General features: G+C 35.3%; 1 protein-coding gene across 1 annotated transcript in view; it reads right to left on the bottom strand.

Annotated features, from left to right (window-relative positions):
- LOC115626050 (zinc finger protein 585B) overlaps window positions 1-15,297 on the bottom strand; it is a 60,230-nt gene extending 44,933 nt beyond the window's left edge. The window contains exon 1 of the mRNA XM_030521302.1: window positions 15,243-15,297. The gene's annotated coding sequence lies outside the window, so the exon portion shown is untranslated. The remainder of the gene's footprint in view (window positions 1-15,242) is intronic.
- Between the last annotated feature and the right edge of the window lie 1,177 nt (window positions 15,298-16,474).

Raw genomic sequence — 16,474 nt, 5'->3', positions numbered from 1 at the left:
TCATCGGCCAGCACACGCCCTCATGCACTCACGCCTCGCTTTATGCTTTCACATAAAATTCAATTTTATGTACGCGCATGAAGTTAAGGAACACAGTTCAACAATTAAAGAACCATAAAAAAAGCGACTTTGATGACGACTTGCCTGCTCGTTTGTTGTTGTTGTTAATGTTATTGTGATTGTTCGCTTTTATGGCCATCAAAATGGCACAAACAATTTTGACATCTGACAAGACGGCTCTGACCGCGTCAAAGGTGAAGAACTGTAACAACAACAACAACAACAAAAACAAATCTGTCACGGCCCAAAGAACCATCCTGACACCTGGGGTGGCATCTCTTCTATTCTTCTGCTTGTTTATTGTCATATAATGGCCGGGTCGTAAAATCTTGAATTTTATGTGCATCGTAAACCCAGGGACATGACACTCAGTATGAACCAAACGGTCAGCTGTTTATTTAATTAGAACTTATACTTAATTCACATCGAGTCTTGATTATAAGTGGGCATCGAACATAAGGATTATATATTTGAATAAAAGACACGAATGCCACAGAAGACAGAAAACATATAAACACACATACATACATACGAGTATGGTATGTAAATGCCTTTAATAGGAATTTATGGCTGTTGCCAATTGAAAATGCTCGCTTTAGGCTTTAAACTAACGCAACATCAACAACTTGTGGTATTTACGACTCGGGTTGTCATCGTCTTCTGCGGAACCCACGCATCTTTCAAAAGCGGAAGCGCATCGTCCACCAAACATTTGGACTTAAGTGTCATTTACGTTGCATTTAAAATGGATTTATCACCTACACCCACATGTCCGACTAGAATATCATCGTCCCATGTTGCAAGTGTAGCTGTAAAATGACGCAGGATACAAAATTCTTCACTTCTTCAGATAGATGTACGTTTTTGGACTGCTGCTGCTTCTGCTGATTTATTTTCGATGTAACTATGTTTTACAAATTAAATAAAAATAAAATGAGCTTTTATGCACTATAATGACTAGCACTCGTTAATTTAATATTAAATTTAGTATTACATACTAGATTTATTTATTTAAAAAAGATAAAAGATATTTCTTCAACAGCACCTTTTGAATTATTATGTATGTATATAGCTTTGAAGTGTTTGTTTAGCAGAGTAGGCCATTTTTATAAAACCTCGATCACATACAAGTATGTACATATATTGCCTTTTTAATGGACATGAGTTTCCCTCAAAATGCATCCTTCTATTTAATTAGATGGAAGAAACAGGCTACAATTATTAAACAATTTTCATAATTTATAAATATTTTTACATAACACAATCAGCTATAATGTAATCTAGTATTTCGAAGAAAAAGAGCCACATACATCATCTGGAGGTACAGGAATCAGGCAAGTAGGTCTCTCCAATTGCGAAATGAAATCTTTATCTAGGACTCGATAAGAAATCGAATGGTTGATTAATTTGAAAAAGATGACGGGGCTGTACTTTTTAAATAAATAAATAAATAAATAATTTTTTAAACGAATAAATACATTTCTAAATAATTTCATACATTTTTAAACAAATGAATAAATTTTTAAAAAAATGAATAAAATTTTGAATAAATTAATGAACTTTAAAATATTTTTTTAATTTAATAAATTTTTAAATATTTATTACAGCACACGAGTAAGTCCAGCAAGCACTTTCTCAGGCTAGTTCTTTGGTATTTGGAGAAGTGTTTCTATGGCTGTGCAGTACTGGAAGCATATGTAAAATCTTCTTTTCAAACATTGTATAATAAATAAGAGAGAAAAGTGCTTTGAACATACATATACCCGAGCATATACAAACTCTTCCATTCCGAACCAACTAGAGTCTTTCGGGTAACTTTTAATTTGAATCTTTTCCTAATCCACATCAATAACTTAATTTAAAATAAAATTAATGTTAAATTAGAAAAATTCAGATAATCTTGTGAAATGATTGATTGAAATGATTTAATAATTGCCCCTTTTCGACAGATCTTAAATAAAGCAGCAATTGAAAAAAAAAACAGATTGAAAAATGGATAGTTAGAGAACAATTTTTTTTCTTTACACTCGTTTCTATCAAAACCTAGCTGGTAACCTTAGCAATAAAGATATTCAGATATTTATGACAGTTCCGGGACAGTTAAAGAAAAAATTACTCTTCAAATTCATATAAATTAAAATAATAACGTAATATATATAAAATAATAATGTAAAATGCATCTTAAATAATTGTTATACCTTTAAAAAATATCGGTATATACATAAATATAAAAAATTAAATAAAACGATTGATGCTTTAGACTGGCAATGCTCGTTTATACATACTATATACTAGTATAGAATTCGGATATGTCAGTTGCTGTCGGTTTTGTCAGTTTTCCTGTCAATTTTTTAGGCAGCCAACTTAATATTCTTTCAGACAAAAGGGCGAGGTAGCAGCATTTTGTTAAAATAAATACATTTAAATTATAAAAAACAAATTTCTATCGTGCAATACAATTAAAATGTTTTACAAACACTCGGGCCAATGTTTTCTATGCTTCCACAAAATTAGTCATTAAACTAACGGCAAAGATAGGGTGAGGTATTAAAATCTGTGCTTGCACTTTTTCGTCCTCCATCAACTCATGCAGAAAATTGTAAACAACAAAGGACTGGAGCGTTAAGTACTTTCCATGGATGGATTTCTTTTCTTTTAGGCTGATTATTAAAGATTTACTTATATAAATAGAATTAGATTCGGCAGTCTTTCTAAAGTATATACTTTTAGGTATGCATAGTATTACTACCTATCTACATATTTAGTTCTTCTACAACAACAACGCAAATAGAGAGAAATTGTACTGAGGAGTCCACTCGTGCATGAAGCCTTCAAATTTTGTCTATGACAATGACTCCAAGCACCTAGTACATACAAGTAGCTCCTGCCCCTTCTGCTCGGTTCTAAAGCAGGTCCAATGGTCGTGGGCTGTGGCGCTAATTTATCACTTAACCTTCTTTAGCAGCCAAGTTTATAATTTCGACAGAGCTATTGCGACGACGGGGTGACCGGGTGGGTGACGACGGGGTGACCCGGCAAGGATGACGAAGACAAAACGAGGACACTGGCTGCGGAGACCCCTGAACGACAGTGCCCATCAGAGAAGTGTTGGACCGACGACGAGTTCTTCGTCGCCTCGTCGCCGTGTCGCCTAAGTGCGAGTGAAAATAGAATAAAATAAAAATAAAAAATAAAATAACAAACGACTGCCACCGTTATTTGCCATTTGCCAAAGTTCCATTGTGTGCCTCTTCTTCTAGTGCCCCGCCGCCGTCGCCGCCACCGACCAAAGTGACGCCGTCCCATCTCCCCAATTACCAACCCCATCCGCCTAGCTTTCTCTATCTCTATCTCTCCTCTCCACTCTGCTCTGCTCTGGGTCATGTTGTCCTTTTTGTTGACGCTTTACGTTGCCCGACACTCTTTGCAAAATGAAAATCCAAAAGGAATATTCATGAGGAGATTAGAATTATTTTTCGTGCTGTCATTTTCATTTCTACTCTACCTTCTGCGCGCTCGTCTCAGGATGCGCTACGTTTCACTAAATACTGTTCGATTGCCATTGAAGGACATTCTTAGACAGAGTCTAAGAAGCTCTTCGGCTGTTTTTTTTTTTTAATTACTAAGGTTTTAAGTTCCTGGAATCAAATTAGTTGTAATATTAATTGTGAATGCTCAATATTTTAAAAACTTATCCAGACATGCTGCTATTTTCATGAATAATGCTACATAGTTTCGAACGATTAATTAATTAAATCTATTTATGTTTGATGGCTAAATTTCTACCAAAGACGTCAATTGATTCGTTTATAGAACTTTATTTCGCTACAATAGGAATGGTATTCTATATAATGATTATATTATTATTATAAAAATTCCTTTTAGAAACAGAACTGATTTTCATTTTAATTAATAATAAGCACAATGGAAAACTTATCTGTCCCCAACACACATTGAAATAAACGAACAGATAAAGTCTCTACTGACAATTTAATATCTGTATGATATAGACCTAGTTGGTCCTTAGCCCGGTCTAATACCCGTATTAGAATTCAGTTCGGAGATCAATCCTTTGTGCGTTGATTTATTTTATGATGGAATTGGAATTGATGGGCAGTGTCATGCAAGCTTTTCCTGCGTCTCGATCGCTCCCTTTTCCGGTTTCTTGCTTTTTATGCATCTGTTGTAATGTCCAGGTTTTTGGTCGTCAAAACATTTTTCGAGCAGATGATGATGGCCATCTGAAGGAATTTTATAGCTGCCTGGCTATCCACAAAAATGTTGATGCGACCTTCTTTCACCTTTCCTCATAAATCAATGCCATTTATTTATTTATTTATTTTTTTTATAATTTCATTTTATTTGCAATCTGTCTTAACCTAGACAATAAACAAATTTTATTAACATAAATTTCTTAATTAACAGGACGTTATGAGCTTCAGTGAGCCGAATCCGTATATACCTATTTACATATTTCTATATCTTGTTCTATATGGGAGATCTAGGACGTGGAATCTTTTTAGCCGCTTTCGCACCTTTCCTCATAAATTAATGCGATTTATTTGAATATTATTTTTATTTGAGTTCTGTTGAATAAATAAAATATAACACCAAAAAATTTTATTTTTCATCAACCTTAAATTAAGAAAGTATTTTGTTACAACTGGGAAAAGTGAAGTTTAAAATAATTTTTTTTGGCTTCAGAACATCCGATTGTTTTTAAATTGAAGCATGTTTGTTATTAGACAGAATTGTAATTTGATTAGATTTTTCCTATTTAAGCTTTTTTATTTTTAGCTTATAACGTATATTATAAAGTTCTATATAGTACTTATTATCACCTAAGCCGACAATAAAAAAAATTTGTTAATTAAAAAAAAGTGATAATGGTAATAAGTCCTTTAAGAAGTTGGAATAGCTCTGCCAGTCGGCTTGACCTAACACTACAACTGCAATTGGTCTCCTCTATTTCCTTTTGTACCCGCTCCTATCTGTTCTGTTCTGTTTTGTTTTGTTTTGCTTTCGCCCGTTTTCAGAGCTTGGCGAGAAATTATGATTTTTCTGCCAAAAAGGGATTAAATTCACGCTCGTTTGTCCTGTTTATGATGAGTGCTAATGTTTTTGTTGTTGCTGTTGTTGTTGTGTTGTTGTTTTTGAGCGAGCAGCTCCTTGCATAAAACTTTAATGATGCGCACACACACACACATACACACACAAATACACATAGACAAGAGCACACTCATATACATATAGCGACACTGACATGAATCACAGGATGGCGGGCGTCGTCGTCGCAGTCGCTGTCGTCCTCGTCGTCGACGTCGTCCTCAACCTTTGTTTGTTTGCGCATTTCTCGCATTTAAAATATTTTTTGAAATTATTATGAAAATGCGTAAAGGGATTTAATAAATAACTGTAACTGCTTCGCTCACACTCCACTCCACTCTCATTTGCTGGCGCAGCGCGACTCTGTATACCATTATTTACCGTAATTCATTTTTTCGCTCTGCTGTTCCTTTTTCTTTGGCATGCAGTGAGCCAAGCGTCTGTGTATTTGCTTTTGCCTTTTCTGTTGCTGCTGTTGTTGTTATTGTTGTTGTTGCTGGCTGCTGTTGCTATGTGGAATTATGTTTTATCCTGAATTATGGATTTTGTTTTGTTGTTTTCTGTCAAAATCATATTTTGTGCCAACCAGCCAGCCAGCCATTCGCCAGAAACGAACCAACCATCCACCTACCCAGCCACCACCCCCAAGGACAAACGCCCACCCACCCACTCAGCCACCCACTCCACTACCAAGAGCAACGCCGACTCATTTACATGCTCACAATGCGTTTGGGGTACACTTCTGGGTACCATTTTGGGCCTTCTCGGCTCAGCGTCGTGAGCCATTAATGAGAATTTGTTTGTATCGACGTCATTTGTGGTGGGGGTGGTGCCGGGTTGCATGGGTTGGGTGGGGGGTTTGGAGCTTGAGGGGGCTCTGCTATTGTTGTTGCTGCGCCTCAGTTGCGTCGTTTAGTTGTAAATTTTGGAAAAAAGTTTTTTAAATAATTTCTACTTAATGTTTAGAATTATTTTTAGCTGGAATTAGAAATTATGAAGAATGCTTCCAAACACATACAATACATACATACATACTATATACATATGTATGTATACACCACCTAATAGAACGTTGATGTGAGCAAGCTGTATGGCCTGAAAATGTTGTATGTATTGTATTTATAATTGCTAGGTTCCCTCATAACTCATACTTGTGCCTCACAAACATACATATAGTATGTCTAGGCATTATAGAAAAGTTTATTACACAATTATGCATGAATGGGTACTAAGTTTTATCAAAATAAAAGAGGCGAAATGAAAATAAAATACAAAAACCTCTCTCTATGTAGTATTTTAATATTAATATTATACATATATTGATTGATATTAACTTAAATAAATACACAATAAATAATAAGTAAATGTACTTATTTATTCTATGTTTAATATATTTTAATCACAGCACTATATTTAAATTCTCGGGAATGCAACTAAAGTGATATTCTGGAAACTCTTTCTCTTTTTAAAATCAGTTTTCTCTTCTTATGTTTTCGGATATTCGTTGATTATATGTATCAACAATTTTCTTAAAGTCTCCTTAATAATAATTTGTTAATCCAGCTGTTAAAACACTGACATATTCGTAACAGACAGTGTAGCTACTACAGTTCAATGAAGAAGAACTTCGGTATTTAACAATATGTAGCACTAAAAGAAAATTTATTATTAAGTATTCATTGATTAATTCGCGAGCATTATACAATATCTTCTTTGGTTTAAGATCTAATGTACCATATTTAGCAGGTGTGACTGGCTCTAGGTCATGACTGGTTTACCAACACAATAATAACCATGAGCCGGAAAACTCCAAGAGAAAATTTTTCCATACTGAAAGCAACTTTCTAACCATTCTAGACTTGCTGCAGCCAGTTGGGAATTATAGTGCTGGTGAGTGCAAAACTTAAATACAGTTTATAGTCAAGAACATTCTTCAGACCGACTGAACTTTTGTTGTGTCTATTTAAAACATCATTGTTTACTACAATAAATAAATAGTATTGCTGCTTCTTCATTACATTTTGTTGGTTACAGCGAGCTTTATTAAGTATTTCTTTAACGTTTTAGGCTTGAGGTCAAGGTTCGTTTATTATGTTGTTAGTAGTGCTGTATATTGATGTGATTGCTTACTAAAATAATAAGCTAACAAAATCAAGAAACTTCGAATAACACTTTAAGTGATTGCAGAAGTAAAACAAGTGATATTTATCCCATATTGATTTATTTTTATATTTTTATATAGACTATTTATATAGACTCGGTATTTACTAAATGCATACCAGACTTAACCGTCATTTGGAAACGGAGCAGAAAAGTATTGTATTTGAATTTATTCACATTTCTTAAAAACATTATGAATTAACCAGTGTGGTAAGGATATCTTAATGTTAAGAGTACAGGCAGCTTAGCCTTTTCTACTGAATTAAATAGAAATAAAATGGTTAACAATAGAAATAAAAATGGTTAACAACAATCAACAGTGTAAAGCTTAATAAATAACTTATACAAGTTTTTTAATATTTATGAGCAGCAAAGTATTTATTTCAAGGACATATTGATATATAAAACAATGAGCGTATGCTGCAATGTAAAAAGTAGAACACACAAGACATAAATGCCTTATTTTGTGGATCCACCGAATGAGAAACCCAACAAATAAATAAGGCAGGTGCGTCATTTTCGGTGACAAATTAATGTGCAGCTCATTAACGCACTGAATAAGGATTACGTGTTTGATTGAAAGTCCTTTGGGCATAAGCATTGCCGCTTATGTCCACATTTACATACACATTCACATCAACAGATAAAGCATTCTCCAACACTTACACACACAAGCACATAAGATATACACTCATATAGTATATGCCCGCATATATACATATATCGCCCCCATTTGTCTGCCTGCAAAATGTGTCATTACACAATGCCTCCGCCCACCCGAAATATCGCTGCTCGGGTCCCCTATGCGGCGAGCGGAGGCGAAGCGACCCGACCCGACCAGGCACAGCCAACGACATTGAGGACAACGAGGAGGAAAATGTGTACATAAAACAATCTCGTTATGTCGGCATTATCCTGAAGAATTCTGGTTCGTCCTCGTCACTCGCCTCGCCATAAATCACTCACACGCTTGGCATATTTCCTCTCTCTCTGCATCGTCACAATCACCATCATCGCTCGCTCCTTCTCTCTTTTGGTTTGTTTGCTTTGTAGCGCGTGTCCTGCCGGCCTCTTGTTGTTCTCTTGTCTCGCTCCCACACTGCACACACGGCTGCCTCGCACGCTTTTGTTTCACATTCTGTTTAGGGATTTTTTCATGAATGCCCTGCAAACATGAAACTTGTTGTCGAGCGGGTATTTCTAATTTTTGTGGACGTTTGCTTACAACTTTTTACAGCATTCAATTATGTTTATTAAAATAGTTCAGAAATAGAGAAAAGTTTCAATATTGTACACAGTTTTTAAGACTCTCGGAAAAGTTAAGCTATGAAGTACTTTTTAAAATTAAATAAAAACGAAAATTTCAAAGATATATTTTTATTAACATTATTCATTTATTTTTTGTATCTCCGCTTATATTTTTAAGGGGCCAACAATATTTAATCAAAACTTAATCTACTTTCAGCATTCAATTATGTTTATAAACATAATTTAAAAATTTGGGAATGTTTCATAGAGAGTTCTTACGACCCTCGAATTAATAATGCGAAAAAATTAACCTATGAAGTACTTTTTAAAATTAAATAAAAACGGAAATTTTGAAGATATATATTTTTATTAACATTATTTATTTATTTATTGTATCTCCGCTTATTTTCTTAAGGGACGAACAATAATTAATCAAAATTTAATCAAATTTATTTAACAATTAATTGTTTTAAAGACATGAGCTTTGTTTCCTCAATATCCTGGAATTTTTCAACCACATTCTTTTAGAGCATATCAAGGCCTTGGTTAGAAAATATTTTATTTAATAATTTTTTATTTACAACCAATTATTAACCCTGTTGTCAAGGAGCATATTAAAGACTAAAAACCAAAGTCGAAAATTAGTTATGAATAATTTTTCAAAAAGTTTTAAAAGCCCAAGCTAAAAACAGTTGACAATTCAATTAGAAATTGTTTGAAGTAGTTATAGTATGGTATCTAGTTATAGTAATATCCATAAATCTTGTTAGTTTTTTTGTTCTTGCAGGACATCTGTTAGTCTACTAAACACAATCGCAGCATTTATACCGCCTTGCTTTCCTTTTTGTTTTTGCATTTTTCTCTGCGCCAGTAATTCACCCCGCGGTGACATTTTGGTGTGACAGACAAGACGTGTCCTTCGTCCTTTGCATTTTTTGTCGTTGTTGTCGGCGTCGTAATGTTGCTGTGTGTGTGTGTGTGTGTGTTTGTGTGTGTGTGGCAAGTTTATCGTTTTAATGTTGATACAAGCGAGGGTCGTCCGCGTGACATTAGCTGGCAAGGATAATAGGATGTTAAGTAAATATTTTAAAAAGCGCGCACGGTCCAATTCCACTCTCATCCGGCAGCCGCCACCCACCATCTCCCATCTCTGAACACAATTGAGAAATTGTAGGCGACCTCAGCGTTTCTGGGAAATGTTCGCTCATTTGCGCTGCTTGATTGGCGAGGGAAAGCTGCAGGAGGGCTGCGGGAGGGCCAGCAATCTAATCCAGTCGTGGCCGGGCTGCCAAGCAATTTTTTGGCATAAATCATTTGCATACAAAATGAGCCGAGTGCCTGCGAGTGAGAGCCGAAGATGAATGCTGCGCCCAACAACAACAACAACAACGACGACGACACACAAACCACAACTCACTCTGCCGGAGAAATCCTTTCAATTTTCGCACACATTCAATTTATTAATTAAAACAATTTTTTGTTTGTTTGTTTGTTTGTTTGTTTGTGCGATTTCCATTTCGTTGTATGGGCGAATGGGTGGTGGAGTGAGTGGGAGGGGGGCAGAGGTGGAAGGGGGTTCGGGCAATTAATTCCAAACATCCGCAATGCTTTTTCTTTGTTAAGTTGCGGCGCCTGGACGAGAATTATGCGGCGTCGGCGGCATTGGCGGCTTGTGCGCTATCCTCTCCTTGCGCAAAAATAAAATATCACAAACAGTTACTGCCCCATAAATAATGGGAATTTATGCTGTGGGTGTTGTTGTAGTTGTTGCGAAACAAAAGGCGGCACAACTTTTCTGCTGAAATTACCATTCAATCATTCCGTAATTGCCGCCACTACTGAGCCCTCCTCAGCGAAGGTCCTGCGACCGCTCTGCCCAGCACTTAAGCTTCCACCGCTCTGCTCCATTTCATCCTCTCTCACACAGTTGTGGTTCCTTTCATTGGCTTGCTGCTGTTTAATTTTCACAATCCATTTTAATAAGCCTACGACGCGCAGCCATTTTGCATCGAAATTGGTCCTGTCAGCCAGAATTATTAAAGGAGGCGCCTTGGAGGTGTCTTGCGATTAGACAAGTCGAAAACCTTTCCACCTTTGCCTCACTATTAATGTGCTTTTTTATTGAACATTTGTTTTACATTCACAAATTATTATAATACTGTTCTGCTGGAGTATTTAATTCTATTAAACTTTGAAAGAAACAATTGGAGCGGAAATATACGTTTTCCAATACATATGTATATAATAAGGAAGTATAATTATCATAATAAATTCCTTTTAAAATAAACAATAGAGTATCAAGGGAAGCAGGATGGATTTTGTTCTGTCTGAATTATTTTGTTCACGCATGTAAATAACGTTTTGTTTGAAAAATAAAAAATGTTTCAAATTTAAATTCAAAAGTTTTTGTTAATTTGTTGTTCATAGCTGCTCTGCTCTGTTTATATAGATCGACAAAAGAATCTATATCTGAAGTTTAGAGAGAGTGACAGAGAGAGAGAGAGAGAGAGAGAGAGTGAGAGAGAGAGAGAGGGATAGAGATTATTTTACTTATATAGGTTCATGACAGACATGCTGATCAATAATATCAAATAGAGAAGAGAACTAGAACTACTTGTAGAAGAGAACTAAGTCCATTCACCAACTGTCCGGCTTTGAACTAATTTCAGCCGTTTGGGAGGTTGACGAGATGAAGAAATTGGAAATTTTACAACAATATTTAGAATATCTTCGGGTACTTTCAAAGCTAGAGAAGTATGGTTGTTTTTCCTTCCAGAAAGTTGTTCTTAACTTGTGGATCTATTCCCAAAGATGTAAATACAATGTCTACCTAAGATGCCAGAAATGTGGAGTGGATTAAGATCTTTTTCTCATCTTCTAGCTGTAGAGCTTAGCATTCTTTCGAAGACAGTGTTTTTTTTTTGCGGAGTTAAAATGACTAACTAAGATGGCTTGAACTTTTCAGAGGTAAAGATCCTTCTTTAATTTCTAAAAGTTCTCTTCCCGAAACATCATTATAACGCCTTTGTTCTAAATTCTAATCTCCATTGTCCAGTCCATTGCCATGTTTGTTTCAACGCTTTTGCCTAAAAGTTGTTCGAGCGCATTTTTGTAAAGTTTATTGAAAGCCCTTGACGACTATGAGGACGCAGAGAAGACAACAGAAACGAAGGACCAGCGAAGGAACATTGAAACAGAAACGAAACACAAATAAATAAGGATAATAACAGAAAAAAGTGACGGCTTGGGCTCGAACAAGGCGGGCAAGGGCTGCCTGGGCCCAGGCTGGAAAGTCTGTCATTTGGGTGGTGGGTCTCTAAATTCGGCGCACTGAAGACAAGAGCCTTGCGGCGGGATGGGGTGGTGTGGGGAAGACGTTGCTCATTTCATTTGAGTGGTAGTTGGTGGATGGCGGGTGGGGATGGGGATGGGGGTGTAGAGGTTAATGTGCGAGTCTTTCTCTTTTGGCACGAAAGGCAATTAAAAAATATTTAAACTGCCAACTGGCAGCGTCTCGGCGCTCGTCCTGCCTAACTGACTAACTGACTGACTGACTAAATGACGTCTTGGCATCTTGAAGGAAAAGTTGGGTGCCCGTTCTGCAAACGCTGCGCCAATGTCAGGGCTAAAATTTATGCATACGGACTTTTTTGTTTCTGTTGCTGCTGCTGCTGTTGCTGTTGCTGTTGCTGTTTCTGCTTTTGTTTTTCGCTCGAGCAAATCAGTTGAATTGTGTGATTGTGTACGTGCGCATAACGGTAAAATGGCCAAGTCCAACAACCCTGGCGCCACAGCCCACCACCACCAAACAGCCACACAGCCGGAGCCGGTGGTTGCTGTCAGAATTGATTGATTGAATTGCCACTTTATGAAATTTGTGAGTCTTCTGAGATGTGCGTGAAATTCGTGCGCTCGTCCTTTCTGCTAGGCCGGTGGCGGAGGGGGGCTGGGGCTTGGGGTTGGGTGGCCAGAGGGTTGCTGTGTACTGTGTGCTGTGTGGGTCGTTGTGGGTGTTTGACTACCATTTGCAGCATAAAATACATAAAATTATGTGCAGTGCTGATGCGGCCATTAAACTTGATAGATTTATGACATCAGCGGCGACTGACGCACCAATAACAACAATAGCAGCAGTATCAAGGATCAGGAGCGCGCATTTGGCGCAGGGTGGCCAGCTCGGTAGTATGTTTTTCTTGCTTGAAAATTATGCTGATTAAAATTCCATTTTTGCTGAAATGACCTCTGGGAATGCTGGCACAAAAATAATTGTTCTTGTAAAGCTCCTAGAGCTGAGATAAAAAAAAAATTGTAAATATATATAGGAATATATGCAGTCTAAAGACAAGTATATTCCTTAACTTTTCTTTTGGTTCTTTGAAGAACCTGTATTTACATCTTTGGGAATAGGTCCAGAAGGTAAGAACTGCTTTCTGGAGGGAAAAACAACCATACTTCTCCAGCTTTGAAATTACCCGAAGATATTTTAAATATTGTTGTAAATGAAAATTCAAATCAGCACCATTCTTAGAAAGGAATTTACAATTTCTTCATCTTATCAACCTCCCAAATGGCTGAAATTAGTTCAAAGCAACTGTCCGCTGAATGGACTTAGTTCTCTTCTAGCCATCGAGAGATTAAAGGGTAGATCTCAAGAAAAATATTAACACAAATTTGATCGAAGTGCAATCTGGAAAATAATCGTTGTGGAGTCTAAAGACAAGCATATTCCTTTACTTTTCTTCTGGTTCTTTAAAAAAATGATTCTGAAACGCTGCTGCTAAGGTTGTATCAAAATGAGCTAAATCTGATAAATTATTTAAAATTTTTGTACGTTAACGTTGTTTTTACCAGACCAAGACTTCTTCATAGCAGCTCGCAACGTTTTTTTTAATCAAAAAAGGCTTTTAGTTATGAGTGGAAATGTCCTTGTAACACTTTAGGGATTTGTGGGATATTTAAACATTTATTTATTTATTTAATAGATCAATAAATAGTGCTGTTGATACAGGGCTAAAAACATATTGATTTGATCAAATTTGATGTATATTTTTTGTGATAATATAATTTCGGAAATATGGTTAAATCATTCGGTGAAAGTCTAAACAGTTGATGGCCAAGCTTACAAAGCTTATGAAGATTCTATTGATAACAGAAAATCACAGAAGAAAACTTGACAAGCTGAAATATTTCCATTATCTTCATGTTACAAGTTATAGTTCCAATTGATTAAGAGTTAGGCACCTTTTCGAACCAAGTACGGGCTTAAAATCCTTCTGATTCAAATATTGCAAAGAGAAAGAGAGAGGGAGGGAGATAGACTACCATATAAAGTGTTCGCTAAAGCTGTTGTTTTTAATTCAATGCAGAAAAAATTCACAAATCATCCCAGACTGCAAATAAAAGCAGCAGACTGCTCTCAGTGCACCTAAATTTTCAACGAATTTCTAAAAGTGTACAAAATTTGCTTGCAAAGAAAAGAGAATTGATTAAAAAACAATCGATAAACAAATTGTCTATAAGATTCCAGCAATATCTTATCACTAATGGCAAACAAAATTGCCCCATCGAGTCAGAGGCGTTTGGATTTTTACTATTTAGGCTTTTTAGCTTACAAAAGTTCATTAAAACGTTGTTGTATGCCTATAATAATATTATTATATTATAAAAATATAAAATTAAAATTTAAAAAAAATATTTAATTTCCTATTGTAGGTCTCTGTAGAATATTTTAAATTCAAAATGTACATTCTCAACAACAACAGCATGAAGAACTGAGTGAGTCCTCTGCTATAATGTGTTGTTGTTTTTGTTGCTGTGCCAGAGAGATGGCCGCGTCCACAGGTGATTGATTGACAGGCGTACGAATGCAGATGTTGCCAAATGAAAGCGAGCGAGACAGAGAAACTTAGTTCGTTTGAGCTGCTTGCTAGAGGAGCTGAGCATTTAACGAAGCACAATTTCTGCTCCGCCCTAGACAGAAAGCATTACGAAAAAATAAATTTATATACATATATAACCGGTTTTGTTTCATGCCAAAAGCCATGAGAGTGAACAAAGTAATAAAGCAATTGTGTGCTCAGTCAGCTAATAGTTAATTAAGATTTTATCTACCCACGAAATTTACTTTTTATGGTACATACAAACATATGTATGTATGTACGTAAGTATATAACAATTTCTTTATTGTATCAAAATTTATTACAATGTAAATATAAAGCAACATTTATTAGCCCACAAGCTCAATTGTTTTTTTACGCAAAGAAATCTAAAAGTTATAAAAATAAAATTCAATTGTAACGGCCATAAAACCACTCAATTCGACAGCGACTGCAAATATATAAAAAATGCTCATTTTCGAACACACTCACACACTCACGCACTCACTCGACAAATATGAGCGCGCGTCTTGAATGTTTTTCGAAAATCTCTCTTTGACTCTCACATTTCGAAGTGACGTAGAGAGGTTGAAGCATTTAAAACAGCTGTTTTAGCCGCTTTGTTTATGCAGCTAACAAACAGAGATTTGTGTTGAAATTAAATAAAAGCTAAATAATAACTAAACTTAGCCCGTTTGTTGCACGCTACCACTAATGTAACAGCAATACCAAATGTCAGGGCCGTAATTAATGTAAATATATTTAAAAAAAACAATTAGGCATATCACTTACCGGCTGGTATGCAGTGCATTAGTTTTATTGCTTTAAGCACACAAAACAAGGTCTGAACTGTAACATTGGTAACTGCTAGTATTTGCGCACTTGGCTTTAACAACAATAACAATTGGGAGTGCAATAAACGCGCACTACACAAACAAATTCACTTTATTTAGCACAGCACACTTTGCAAAAGCATCCGTAGAGGCACAAGCGTCACAGACAACAGCTGCTTCCGAGTTCGAAAAGTATTCGAAGAGCGAGAGTAAATGCTGAGCGAGCTGAGAGAGGCAAGTGTTCGAAATTCTCACTTTGAAAGAATTGAGTGCTTTGAATTTCGAACTGAGTTGAGTGAACGCAGAATTTACTTGAAATGCCGCTCAATTAGGTGTACAGACAAGGAACAAATAAACTACTGAACGAATTTTAAGAAATTTTTATTCTGGCGTGTTAGTTTAAGTTTAAGTTTTATTTTTTAAAAAGGAAAATAATTAAAAAGTAAGGCTTTTTAAGGCCCAAGGAAGTCTATATCCAATATTTAGAACCCGATGTTGCCAATATAATTGTGAAAATAAAAGCTTTAAATAGTAAACTCAAATTCTGGTTAGAAATCATAATGTTGTAGGAAATGAGTGAATTACTTGTAGCTTGTCCAATGGAGATTTACAATGAAATCCGCTAATAATCGAACTGTTAATAACATATAAAAATTAAATTGCTTAGTTCTTTCATTCGTGAACAATTTGAAATTATATAATATATAATCTAATATATTATGAAATCATATTAAAGTAATTAAGAATTAAATATTATAAATTTATTAATATAAAAATATGTAATCTGAAATATAATCAAATAGGAGCTTGTTAAAGTAATTTAGAATTAAATATTATATATTTATTAATATTTTTAATGTGGTTAGTACTGATTAATGATTGTATAAATTAATTAGAAAACAAACTCTGGAACACAATATTCTAAACAAATACCAAGCCTGAAACTTCAGATTCGATTAAATAATATTTACAAGACTCACAGATTAAATACAAAAACTTTAAAATACTAAAGCTAAACTCATTATAGAGTTCCCAAGAAAATCAAATTTGAACTTTAAGTAAAAACAATATAATAATAATACAAATTAGTGCTTTTCCATTAATCTGCGCTGAATTTTTTGCTTATCAAGATCAAGATATTGGAATGCAGCATTTAAAAAATATTTTAATGGTGCTTCATTGTTGTTGTCT

This window comes from Scaptodrosophila lebanonensis, unplaced genomic scaffold, assembly GCF_003285725.1.
Source record: "Scaptodrosophila lebanonensis strain 11010-0011.00,11010-0021.00 unplaced genomic scaffold, SlebRS2 tig00000080-arrow-pilon, whole genome shotgun sequence".
NCBI classification, from domain to species: Eukaryota; Metazoa; Arthropoda; class Insecta; order Diptera; family Drosophilidae; genus Scaptodrosophila; species Scaptodrosophila lebanonensis.
Note: the sequence above shows the minus strand (reverse complement) of the source record. Positions and strands in the feature narration are given on the sequence as shown.